Genomic DNA, 12,201 nt, shown 5'->3' on the forward strand with positions numbered 1-12,201 from the left:
CTACCGCAGCGTGCTCTATACCACCATACATCTTGCAACAGCCTATTAATCACTGTATTTATGAACTTCCTTGAGTATCACTTCAGCACATGGCAAAGATACTATCGTTTGTGCACACACTACCATCTTCTGTGCACATATCCTAATTACCAAGGCAGCAGTGTTGCACGGATGCAGAACTACTGCCGCTCTCCAGATCCCCATCGCCCGGCTATTTTGTCTTTCTTCTCTGTGTTTGAGTATTTTTCTCACAGGGTGCTCAGTGTGTTTTCCTGCCAACTTCCATACTGCTGCCCTTAAAAGGGCAGAGCAACACAGAGAAAAGTCCCTCTGCATTTCAGGACGGCAAGGACTCAAAACAGCTAGACCCCACAAGACTGGCATTATTTTTTTTAGCTTAATAAATCAACAATACTACAAAACCAGAAGGCTGAAATGAGAACTGTTATTGCCAGGCTCCTAAATACTTCTAGAGAATTATTCCTCTAATAAAAATGCAGCTAAGGGGTAAATTTTCCTTTTTAGAACAGTTCTACAGAAACAAATACTGAAAATTATATATTTTTGTACTATTGCAAAACCCACAAATTTCCTTATTTAATCATCTGTGCTTTCTAAGATAAATCCTGAAGCTTTCCTTCATTCTGTAGTGCTGAGGCAACAGTTACAACGTAAGGAAGACGTGTTGCTGTCCTGTTTAATCAGCCCAGCAAAAACAGCAAGGAATTATCCCTCTTTGACCCCATTTGCTGTAGCAGGGTATGAACTTTAAGGCTTTGTTTAGAATGCAACACAGAACTGTTTTAACAACGAGCCTCATCTGGACTTGTTCATCCATGCACTTTCAGCTGGGCTGTAACCAGACTGCAGTAGACAGCTTGCATTATTTGTTCTTCAATTAAAAACAAAAATACACTCATGTGTAAACATAACATAAACCTGAGTCCCCTTCCTATCTTTCCAGGTATTCTAGAAAAGTGCCTTCTTAAAGGATTTTTAGAAATCACCTTTTTAGCCATTTCCATCCCTATAATCAGCAATTCTTTTAATAACTGATGTATTAACCTACTCCAACAATAAAGAGTACCAGTTCCTCTAGCATACTGTCTTCAAATTCTTCCACTTACCATCAGCGTACAACGTTTACACGATAGTAACAAGCTCTTAAAAAAAAATAATTGCCTCTCTTTGCAAATCATTTTGTTACTTAGAAAAAAAGGAACTAAAGGCAAGACGTTGTAACAGTTCAGGAAGAGAAGAAATTCAAGAAACACTGATGTTTACACTTAACTGATGCAGTAACCCAACCATGTTTCACACATGCAATACACCTAGTTCTTCTGGCAAAAGTAGCGTTTGCCTGACCACTGATATCCTGTGTATATTATAATATCCACCAAGTAATCATACGTAAAATACTTTTTTATCAGAAAAACTTAGGATTTCCTGAGCGCTTTTAAACACAGATCTTTTAATATTACATTCCAATATGCTACATGCTCATATATGTTCCGACCCTCCAAAATGCATAGTATATGAAAAAGGGTATCTTAAAATTGATTAGCGCTATTAAAAAAAAGCCAGGCCATCTGTTAGTGACACAACCTATCACAGAACAAACCTTGCCCGTTTTTCAATTATACGTAAGAAAAACTGGCAAGACATACTCATAAAAATGCTGTTGCTAAGTGAATCAAAAGCTTACATATGCAGCACATTAAAAGACATATGACTAAGTGGCTAAAAATATTTGACCAAATTTGGGCAGTTTATTGTGCCATATATGGCAAGAACCAGCAGAGCTCAGATCCCCTTCCAATGTATTATCACAGATTGCACACCCATGACAAGCAAAGATAAACAATCAGCAAGATTATATACATTGGGATGAGAGAAGAAGAGCTATTAAGATAATAAAAGAATTTACTTGTATGTGCAAATGGGCACTGCTGGTGATCTGTGAACATCTGTGAAGTTTAAATCACGTTTCTCACACCCGATTATACAATCCGAGCAACAGTTATAACAATTTTATTAGGAGACAACAGAAGCCGAAGTTGACGAAATGGCAGATGGTTGTGTAATTTAAAAATCCATCACCTTTGAGCTTCTTTAAACAAAGATTACTTGAAAGTAAATCTTGTACCTGGAAATTTGTATCAGAAACCCACTGAGGCCTCCACAAAGGCTATTACCTATTTTAAGGTGAAGAAAAGCAAATGTAATTTGTAATTGATCTCATTGCTGAAGAACGAGGATAGAGTGTGCCCTATTTCCCCTTGTCCCCTTTTTCCCTTTCATAGCACCAGAGGTGTCTGAGGGACCCTAGTGCCCTCATCACTTGCCATATGAAAGACAACTTTGACGAATGCCGAGAAACAAATGGTATAAAGGAAATTTTATCTCATTGTTTTTTCCATTTCTACTCCGATTGTCGTTGTGTTATCTTCCCAGTCACTTCTAAAAGCAGTATTTATCAAGTGCCAGGAGAGCCTCTATTGTTAGAGACTGACATCTCAACCCCAAAAGGAAAGCTTTTCAGAGCCGCACGATAAACTTAAAGCAACAGCCTCAGAAAAGTCTGCCCTTCTAAACCTCAGGAGGCCGTAACCTGAATATTATTAAAAAGGAAAGAGCCACAAACAGGCCACTTGCAAGTAACAGGAGTTCTGCTGACACAAAGAGCGCTGCCGCCTCCCCCCCGCTCCCCGCGCTGCCTTGCTCCCTCACCCCAAATCGGGCAGAAACGTGGCCTTGGTTTCCCAGGCCAAACGTGACAGAAATTAGCCAACGAGCCCCCAGCCGAACAAGACCTGGACCACGGACCGGCAAAGAGCAACAGCTCGCTGCTCTCCAGCAAACACTCCCAGGTAGGTCCAGCTCGTCCTGGCAACAAGGTGCCCATGTGAAGCAAAGCCATGTTTTGGACTTCTCCCAGAAATACTTCCTGACCACTCAATAGGGAATAACCAGAGGCCGACTGAACACACTGGATTTTAGCTGTTTCCAACATGACTTCATATCCCAATGTAAGTGGCACGTGCTCGGGCTGGCTCTCCTTACTATCAGGTGTTAAGGACATAGGTGAAGGGTAGCCTTAAGTTAGTAAGTAATCTTAAAAATAGATAGCTTTAAAAGAGGTATCTGGGGTGTCCAGTCCCTCAGCAAGCAACCGCCCTAAGGATTCAGTAGACAGGGCTCCTTCCCCACAGCAATGAGAAAACAAGCCTGCTTTTAAAGAAAAGAAAACCCACAGAAATCTTGTAGGGAAAGAGACGAGCAATCAGTTACACAGACCACCACTGTCTCACATACATGCAGCAAAGCACACTTCATTTCTCCTCATTTACCCTTAGTACGGAAAGGATTCAGAAACCATCAACACAGAGCAACATAGAGACATAAAGGTCTAAACAAGCCAAGCACTTTGAATTCCTGTGGAAATGTAGGAAACAGGAGAAAGCTCAGGCAGCTGCCTGTAGAACAGTTTATTCCTTCCCTTGATTTACCTAGTGAACCAAGTCCAATGAGTCCACTGGAACTAAGCAGGACGTTAACGTCTTTGTTAACATACCCAAGAATTAAATTAAGGGAGAGCATCCACATCCAGCAGTAGAGATGCTCAAAAGATCCTCCTGATCTTCACCCTCAGCTGCTGGTCACACACCACACCCGGACAGCGGGGCTGACATACGTTGCTGAACTGGATTTCGAGTGCATTCGAAAGACAATTAGAATTTAAAATTAAATAAAGTAAGAAAAGGCCAGTAATAAACTATTATCTTTATTGGATTAAAACGGAATGATTTGTTCTGATTATGTTAAAAAGCTTTTTATATTCAGAGAAGGCGCATTCTGAAATTCATCTTCACGCCCTAATTCCACTACCAGAGAAACAAGACTTTGCTTTACTGTGAAATTTCACCCGTTAAAAGCCCTGTGTCAAGGCTTGTTTCAAACCGACACTTTTCTAAGAACACATTTCTCAATTTCAACCAGAATTTCTACCACTCATTTTTTGATTTTTGCCACCGTGAGGAAAGGGTTTTGGTAGATAGAGGAAATGAAGGTTTGCTAGTCGTGCTCTTTATGAACATCTTCTATTCACTTTCAGCTCTCCTTGAGAAATAAAAGAATAAGCTTCCATGTTGCAATTCTTAATTTTATTTTTTCTTTCAATAAGCCACTAATTGTGAAGGTACAAGAAGAAATTTGGTGAAAAGATACAAAGCGAGCTTGAGTAACACTTCCCACCTTTGGTAGGTCACGTATTTATGCTTCACGTTAATTAAGAACACAGCATAAAAAAGTGAAGTGGCTTTAAGAGACGCATGAAATGAAATCATAAGCTGTATCTAACTCTCAAGCTAGTGCTTTGAGGTAACCTGGTAGTTATAATGACTAAAACAAAGGAGGAATACTTTTTTTGCACTTGAAATTTAGTTGTGGATCATTAATTCAATGTTTTTGTTCAAACCGTAACAGCTGAGGAGCCCAATATTAGTAATGACAATGTCCTAACATTCACTGAATATTTGGGAACACTTCCAGCATAAAGGGTAATAAGAATGACCAGCAAATTACATCATAAATTATTACTGATTATTGCACTTATTTAAGGAATCACTCTAAAAAGCAGGCATTTTACACTTGCTGGCTATTCTTTCTAACAAAACACAATACATACAGGGTAAGAAAGGCTGCTGTTACTGTTCACATGTATGGTAAGAAACAGGACAGGTCTGGTGTTGTAACAGAACTTCAGGCACTAATCTACTATTAAGGATGACAAGTGTTGCTCAATTATGAAATTAAGTATAATCTTTCCAGCATTCATTTAGCCAACCCACAAGTTATAGCTTATATTTTTCAGTGAGCTGGGATAATACCGGATATCTCCACATACTGACAAAATACAGTTTTTATATTTATTTTATTAAGTGTGTTTACCAGTAAAAATGGAACAGTTTACCTGCAAGTATTGTTGATAAACTAGTAATAATGTTTATTTTGGTGACACTAGCCTTATTTTAACTTGTTTGTAAGCACTGTGTGCATGATGTATCTGTTATTTCCAGTTAACAAAGGCCTACTACTTAAAATCCTGGAGGGTTGGTACATACAAACTTGTTAAAATGATAGTTTCCATATTAAATAACCCAAGAAACCATTTAAAAAGCATTGCTTCTGAAGTTTTGGCAGTTTGAAATGTATTGTTTGTATTTTTCTCACCCCAGAATATGAGTCTATTTTGGCACAGATTTCATTTGCAAACCCATTTAACCCACTGCAGGGCAGCAAACTATTCTCAGGAGAAATTTCTTGGAAACCTTTTGCTTCTAACTATAGAAAACAAGGGTCCTTCCAGACACCTGTAAAAGCAGGTGGAGAAGACACTCTCTCAAGGAGAAAACATTAATTGAGGCTGATGCAATCTTTCGTGTCCATTCACGTCTTATGGGGAAGGCATGCAGAGACTATTGGAACAAAGCATCATTACTTAAATCAAATGCTGTATAACTGTCAAGCATTGACAAAAACAGACAAATCACTCCAGAATGCAAACTTCTGTAGCTATTAATTCCACTTCATGTAAACACCTTGTCATATGCAAGAGCATATCCCAAGAGAAGTTCACTTAGATTATATGTGCATTCAAAGAGGCACACAAACCAGGAGCTACGTAAAACTGATCACTGTTTAGGACAAATATCCAGTAAGAACATAACGTCATTTCTATACTGACTACAGTTTTGCCCTGTTTTCTCTGAACTACTATACAAATTACTTGCACTGCAGGTTTGCCAGTTTGCAGTTTATAGTTAACATATACCTATGATTTAATTAAGGGCACAATTCATGAAAAAACACTGAAATCTGTGGCTGATTGACACAATCTACATGTTACAAAACTAATTTCATAGGGATTTCCCACTATTTAAAACCTACTGGATGCTTACACATGGTTCTTAATCTGAACTGTAATAGAATACATATATTTGGGTGGTGGTAGTGTGTTTCAAGTAGATAGAGATGCAATTATTCTTGTCCTCTAACCTCCCACTGAGATAAGTAAGGGGAACGGGAGAGTTGGCCGCAACACGTTATCTGCTATAACCAGAGTTACTTCCATTCCTGCTAGGAATCCCACTAATGGATCAGGGCTTTCCTACTTTTGTTCAAAAAAATAAATAAAATACTGGCCGCCTAATATTACATGCAAATCTTCTTTCAAACAAATGTTTGTTTTCTTGTTTCAGCCGCATGCAAATCTTGTTTCAAGGACACTTGAAATTCTCACACTAGAGATTATTAGTTAAAACTACCATACTAATACCATTCTAAACATATTAAGCTTTATTGACATTCATGTATTTCAACCCAAAGAAAAACCTCAAGACAACTTGCCAAAAAAAAAGAAAAAAAAGAAACAAGCATGACAAAATAAATGAACAAACATGGAAATGAGATGTCATGGAAAAAAAATGCTAGCTTCTAAAATTGTTTTAGAAGAGATACTGATACTCCAGCAGATCTATTTGGCTGAAAGCACTTTTCTCTCCTGGCTCGGTATTTTGAAATTAACCTGCTGAAGATACAGGATACAAAGGACACTATGAAACAACCTTTGCCTAAACTTCACACAAATAAGGCTCTCCCTTAAACTCATGTATTAAGCATCAGAGAAACAACTTGCTTCCAACTTGTACTGTTCTTTCTAGTTTCTTTCAATTTAAAAATAAAACCAGTACGTTCTGCGGAACAACAACATTTGCTTTTAGAAGTAGATTCAGATTTCTTATCAGCTTTATAATCACAATGCAGGTGAAAAAGCATGAGTTCACTGACAGAAGCGGAGCAAGGAAGATCTAACTGACGGGATGGTATGACAGCTAATGTGATGTGCGACTGAACCCTAAAGGCTTAGGAAGGTAGGTATGTACAAATTACGTATGGCAGATGCTCATTTGTTATACACATTGGTGAAAGCATTCATTCAGCAGCACCAAATCTGTGAGTGTCAGAAGTTGGGAGTTCAACCCAGAAGTGACTTTCAGGCAACAGAAATTGCTGCGAGAACAGAAAGCCACCTCGCAGGTGGCCTTCCCACTCTTCTGACCCCTGGCTTTGCAGTTTGCTTTCTGGGACCATTTCAACAACCTTGGCTGATGCGCTGTGCTCCGTGTGGCATACACACAGCACTCCACACCCACCTCCTGGCAGGTACAGAAGCAGCCTTTATTAGGTTTAAAAAATGTCTCTTGGATTAGAATTAAACAAAATTGCACACTGTAAGGATACAGTGCCACTGCGCAGTTCTGTTTTTATTAAGCATTTATTGTTACTGTCTTGGCAGATAGTGTTAGCTCTCATGATAGAAATCTGGTAACACAATCTGTAAACATTAAATCTGAGAAGGAAAAAGCTGAGTCACATAGTATATGTATTTATGTCCCAGGCAAATTTAAGAATATGCCAATCGTATTTCAAATTCTTCGATTTTTTCACCAGTAAAGACAATCTTCTTTTAGCATACTGGCAACTAAACGAGCTCACGTGCCAAAGCAGCTTTTCAGTTTAAAATACCTCATGTTCTGATATCCCCTAATACACTTTCTTAACCAAATTAATCATGTAGCAAAACAAAAAGGCATCAAGAAAACTTGCTAGAAGAATCCGTTTTTATAAATAAACAGGTTTGTTCGCTTTCATGTTTCTTGGATTTAAGCCACGTGTGCCAAGTTTCCCTTGTTACCATTGTGCCTAACTATCACCTCTGTAAAGCTCCGAGTTCTTCAGTGGGGTGAAAAGACAGAAAGAAAGCAAAACCAGCTGCCTTTAGGGGCTATGGCCACGATCCACAAGCCACCTGGCATCTCGATCTCTTGCTTCGGTGGGTTTTTCATTGCTTTATAATTTCAGCCAAGTGAAGCGGCAAAACGGAGTAGAATAAAAGTTGTATGAAATTTCATAAAAGCACTGATAAGTCTCCATCCCATGATGGGGAAAAAAATACATGCTCGGATGTTGATTGGGTACACTAAACTAACCAAGGTAAACTTTCACACTCACTTTTCTTGCCCCCTTTAACAGAAGAAAAACCATGATTACAGGTACAAAAAGGCAGTAAGACACTTAAATTTGCAAATACAACTGGCATCTATGCATGCCTCCTCCAGTTAGCACTTGCCATGTGTGATTTTGTCCCCATCTTTATATGAAATACTAGAAGCAAAAGCATATTTTTAATAAGCTGGCTTAACTGGTATTGCCCCCCCCCCCCCCCCCCCCGAGAACTCTACGTAAATAAACAACTTTTTCGTATATTCTGATTTAGCATAATATATAAAACAAGCACGAATGATACTCTGGTAAGATTTATGTACATTTTATACATAAATAAAGAAATAATATAGTTATGTTGCGCCTAGATGAAAACAAGAATTAAATGAGAAGTGAGTAAAAGTGGCATTTTGGATTGCTTAAACATTAGTTAAATTATCTTAAATGTGTCAAATATATTAAAGTTTATCAAAATTGCCTTTGCATGTAAAACTCATTAAACAAAGCTAGCGCTGCATATAAATAGGAAACGTAACTAATTGTTTCTCATCATTTCCTGTTTTTAAGGAAAGAATATATTTCTACACCTACTTTCTACTCCTAAACTGGCAAAAGAAAAGCTACCTTTCTGCAATATTAATCCCAGTAAATTTTTCAATTTATGATCAAACTTCTAAAGCACTGAATTGGCTGAATAAATTAGAAAGTTTTCTGTTGTTCAAAAACACTAAGTCCCGAATTTGACTGAGCCTGCAAGTCAGCTTGTGCCAAATGAAAGTGGAGCATCCTGAGTGTTGCTAAAATTCTAGCAGAAAAGCAAGGACTGTTGAAATAACAAAAAAATAAAGTTTTAGTGAAGTTATCCAAAAGTCTATTAGCCAAACTTACTACAGTAAGAAGCTGCTCTTTCTGAAAACTGTAATTTTTCACAGAGACTTTGTCTGTTCAGGCAATAACACGATGACAAGCCTTCCACATCTCGTCCCCTCAACATCAGCAGGTACCAGGTAAGAGTCTTTGTCAGGTGTAAGAGCTGCTCAGGGCAGCCCTAGCTCCGAAGCATGCCAGCACACACGTGCTGATAAACCTCCAGTTTCTGGCAGCATTTTAAATACCTAAAGACAGCACAGTATGTTTTACACTCATCTGTAACGCATACCCATTTCAACTTCAACAAGAAAAAACAAGCAGCAGCTCTTCAGTTTTCCCTTATAGAACACGTTAGCTGTTGTACACTATCATTTATACATAACTACATTTTAAAAATAGCTCAATTAATTTCTGACTTGAGAAATATATATATTCACTGTAATACCTCGGTAAACTGGGACCTGGTCTGCGTTTCTCATCTTCTGAAAGACTGAAAGAATTGCTCAGGAGCACCACAGGCACAGACAACGTTTACCTGACCCCAAATTTGTCAATTTGACAGTTATTTCATTTTCCATATTGTATATAGACAGCATCATTTTGAACAGCCTGCCCAAAGCCTTTTTTCTAATTTAATCTGCTGAAAGAAATGCTGTTGTGATCCCCAGAAGGTAAGGCACTTCCAATAGACGAACATCACCTAGACTCAAATCCTCTGCATGGATAAGACCAACTCAAACTACACCTGAAGCCAAAATTCAAGTCAGACTAGGCACTTCAGGAATCTGTTCAAAGTTAAATAAGGGTGTTCTCGTGCTGTGCTGTAGCTAAATTTGCTAAACAATCTTCTAAAATAGCTTACATGAAATACATTGCAATGTTTTAGTATAGTTAACAAAAATGTTTGTATAAGCAAATAAGGAGATGAGTATCAAATGTACTATAATCTTTATTAAGAATAAAGAAAAAGTGTATTCAACGCACAGCTCGGTTTCTCTCAAAGGCTAGTTATGCAGCTGTTCATCCACACAGATATGGTTTGCAACTTCTAAAAAAGGCATTTTTGCCACAGTGTAACTTAATACCCTATTTTCAATAGGCCAGCCCCATCATGCAACCTACTGCGCAGATCCTCCCTGGCTGGAACAAGGTCGAAGCTCCGTACTCGCCCCTGCGTGCTCCCCCCAGCCTGGCAGGATCCGTCGTCCTCCTCCAACCCGTACCTGCCCAAAGCCGTAACCAGCTCGGGAAAACAGCCTGGGGTGCTTCTTAGCAGATGATATATAATGATTCATCTCCCGCCACAAACTTAAGACTACATCCACCTTGTGAACCTCCCCTCTCCCAAAAAAGCATGACAGAAGCACCAACTTTGACAACTGACTACCTCGGTTATAGAGGAAGTACCTTGGTATGCTTGCCCCACTATAAACTCGTTATGACATTAATGAACAAACTGCAGGTAAACACAAGTGCCTAGGAAACCACCTACATCTCAATGACACTAAGAAATGGACAGGAAGACAACAGTCCACATATGAAATAATCTAAGTTTAGAGATTAACCCACCTGCCAAAGGATACACCACCACATATATACATACACGACAGCTCAAAAGAGGCAGAAGAGACTCTTTTCTTTCTTTCCTGTTTTAAATGTGTATCACATGGATGAGAAGCCATTATTCTACAAGAAAGAGCAATTTATCAGGACAGTACACTAGTGCCGATACAGCCAAGCAATGGCAGCAATTAAAAATAAAATATTTAACAAATAAAAATGTGAAAATCACTATAAAAATGAAAAGGGTGTAAATCAGTATAAATTGTAATCAATCCGTAGTAGAAATTTGTAAAGAAGAGCTATGAACATCAATGAAAAAACAGCTGGCAGGGACAGAAATACTAAGCCATTTTGTAAGTGTATTAAGAACGGGGAAAAACCTACCAGTAATGTAGGGCATATATGTGAATAATATGGGGGCGAGAGAATTGGTCAACAAATATGTCTATTTCATGTTTTGAAAGAAGCAAAAAGTTTAATTTGTATTGCATAATGAAGATTATATACCTACCATTCTACTAGTAAAAAAAATAAATGCTAAAAACCCACAAATAACCGTGTACCTCAACAGACCTTGGTAATATGAATCACAAGCATGCTTAGGCAGCTCTCTAGCCACTATTCAAGAACTTAGGGCAGCTTCAAGTCTGCTGATATCTAATTTCTAAACAGATCTTGAAATACCTGGGACACAGCAGAGGACTGTTACGCTACACCAGCACGACAAAGCAAGAACATGGATGGATAAACAAGTCAGCCCGTCAGCCATACTAGACAGAAGAATTAGAAACAAAACCAAAAAAATCAGCATGACATATCAAGATAACTAATGTCCATTAGGCTTATTACCATTGGCTTCACCAATGCTACCGCTGCTTTTTGGCACCACGCAGCCAGACCCAACCACCACTGAAGGACCCCAGCTGACATTCCTAAAACCTGGGGCACCAGCAGACACAGTTTTGAACCAGCTTGGGTCCACTGAGGCTTTTTAAGCCTGTTGCCTTGCCAGGTGAAAGCTGACCCCACACAAGGCAACTGTCTCTGTTCATGGATGTTCAAGAAAGCTCATTAGCGTTCGTGCAGCAGACACCTGAGGTGCTGAACCCAAAGAGGCTTCCCTGTCAGAGGACACCTTTAAGCATGATCCCTTAAACCTGAGTTAAACAGATGCCTCAATTTTTTTAGCCATTGTAGCCCCTCACCACATCAAGCAGCAGAACCTAACTCCATGGTTTTGGCACACAATGCGTGATAAGACAGCAGAAAGGGGATGTTTTTGTGAAGCAGTTCTCTAGACTGCATCTGTCACCAGCTCTACTGTGCATCTACTAACAGCAAGAGAGGAAAAAGCAAGCCATACTCTTCAGCTCTGTGCATATTCTGATGCAGGAAGAAAAAAGCCACATACTGACTTTTGGTAACTATATTAAGAAAGGCAGTATACTATGAATATTCCACCTTTGATCAGTATATTAAGAAAGCAGCTTCTTTTTCTGCCAATTGGTGTGTGTGCCCCACTGCTGACACCGCCTCACGCCAGGCAGCTGCTTGTGTGCTGCTCCACCGCCGCCGCTGCCACCGCTTGCTTGTCTGCTACGTCTGCAGCACCTCACGTGGCAGGACTTAAGGACTCTCCAGGTCACAGCTGTTGTCACTGCCTATTTTGTGTGACATGTACTGCCTGGAGAAGTAGCGCCTGCC

At 39.2% G+C, this 12,201-nt stretch overlaps 1 protein-coding gene across 6 annotated transcripts in view; it reads right to left on the reverse strand.

The window, feature by feature from the left end:
- PPP1R12A (protein phosphatase 1 regulatory subunit 12A) overlaps positions 1-12,201 on the reverse strand; it is a gene marked incomplete at its 5' end in the record, with an annotated part of 129,615 nt that overhangs the window by 85,302 nt on the left and 32,112 nt on the right. The window lies entirely within an intron of this gene.

Source organism: Anser brachyrhynchus, assembly GCF_964034855.1.
Source record: "Anser brachyrhynchus genome assembly, chromosome: 1".
Lineage (NCBI taxonomy): Eukaryota > Metazoa > Chordata > Aves > Anseriformes > Anatidae > Anser > Anser brachyrhynchus.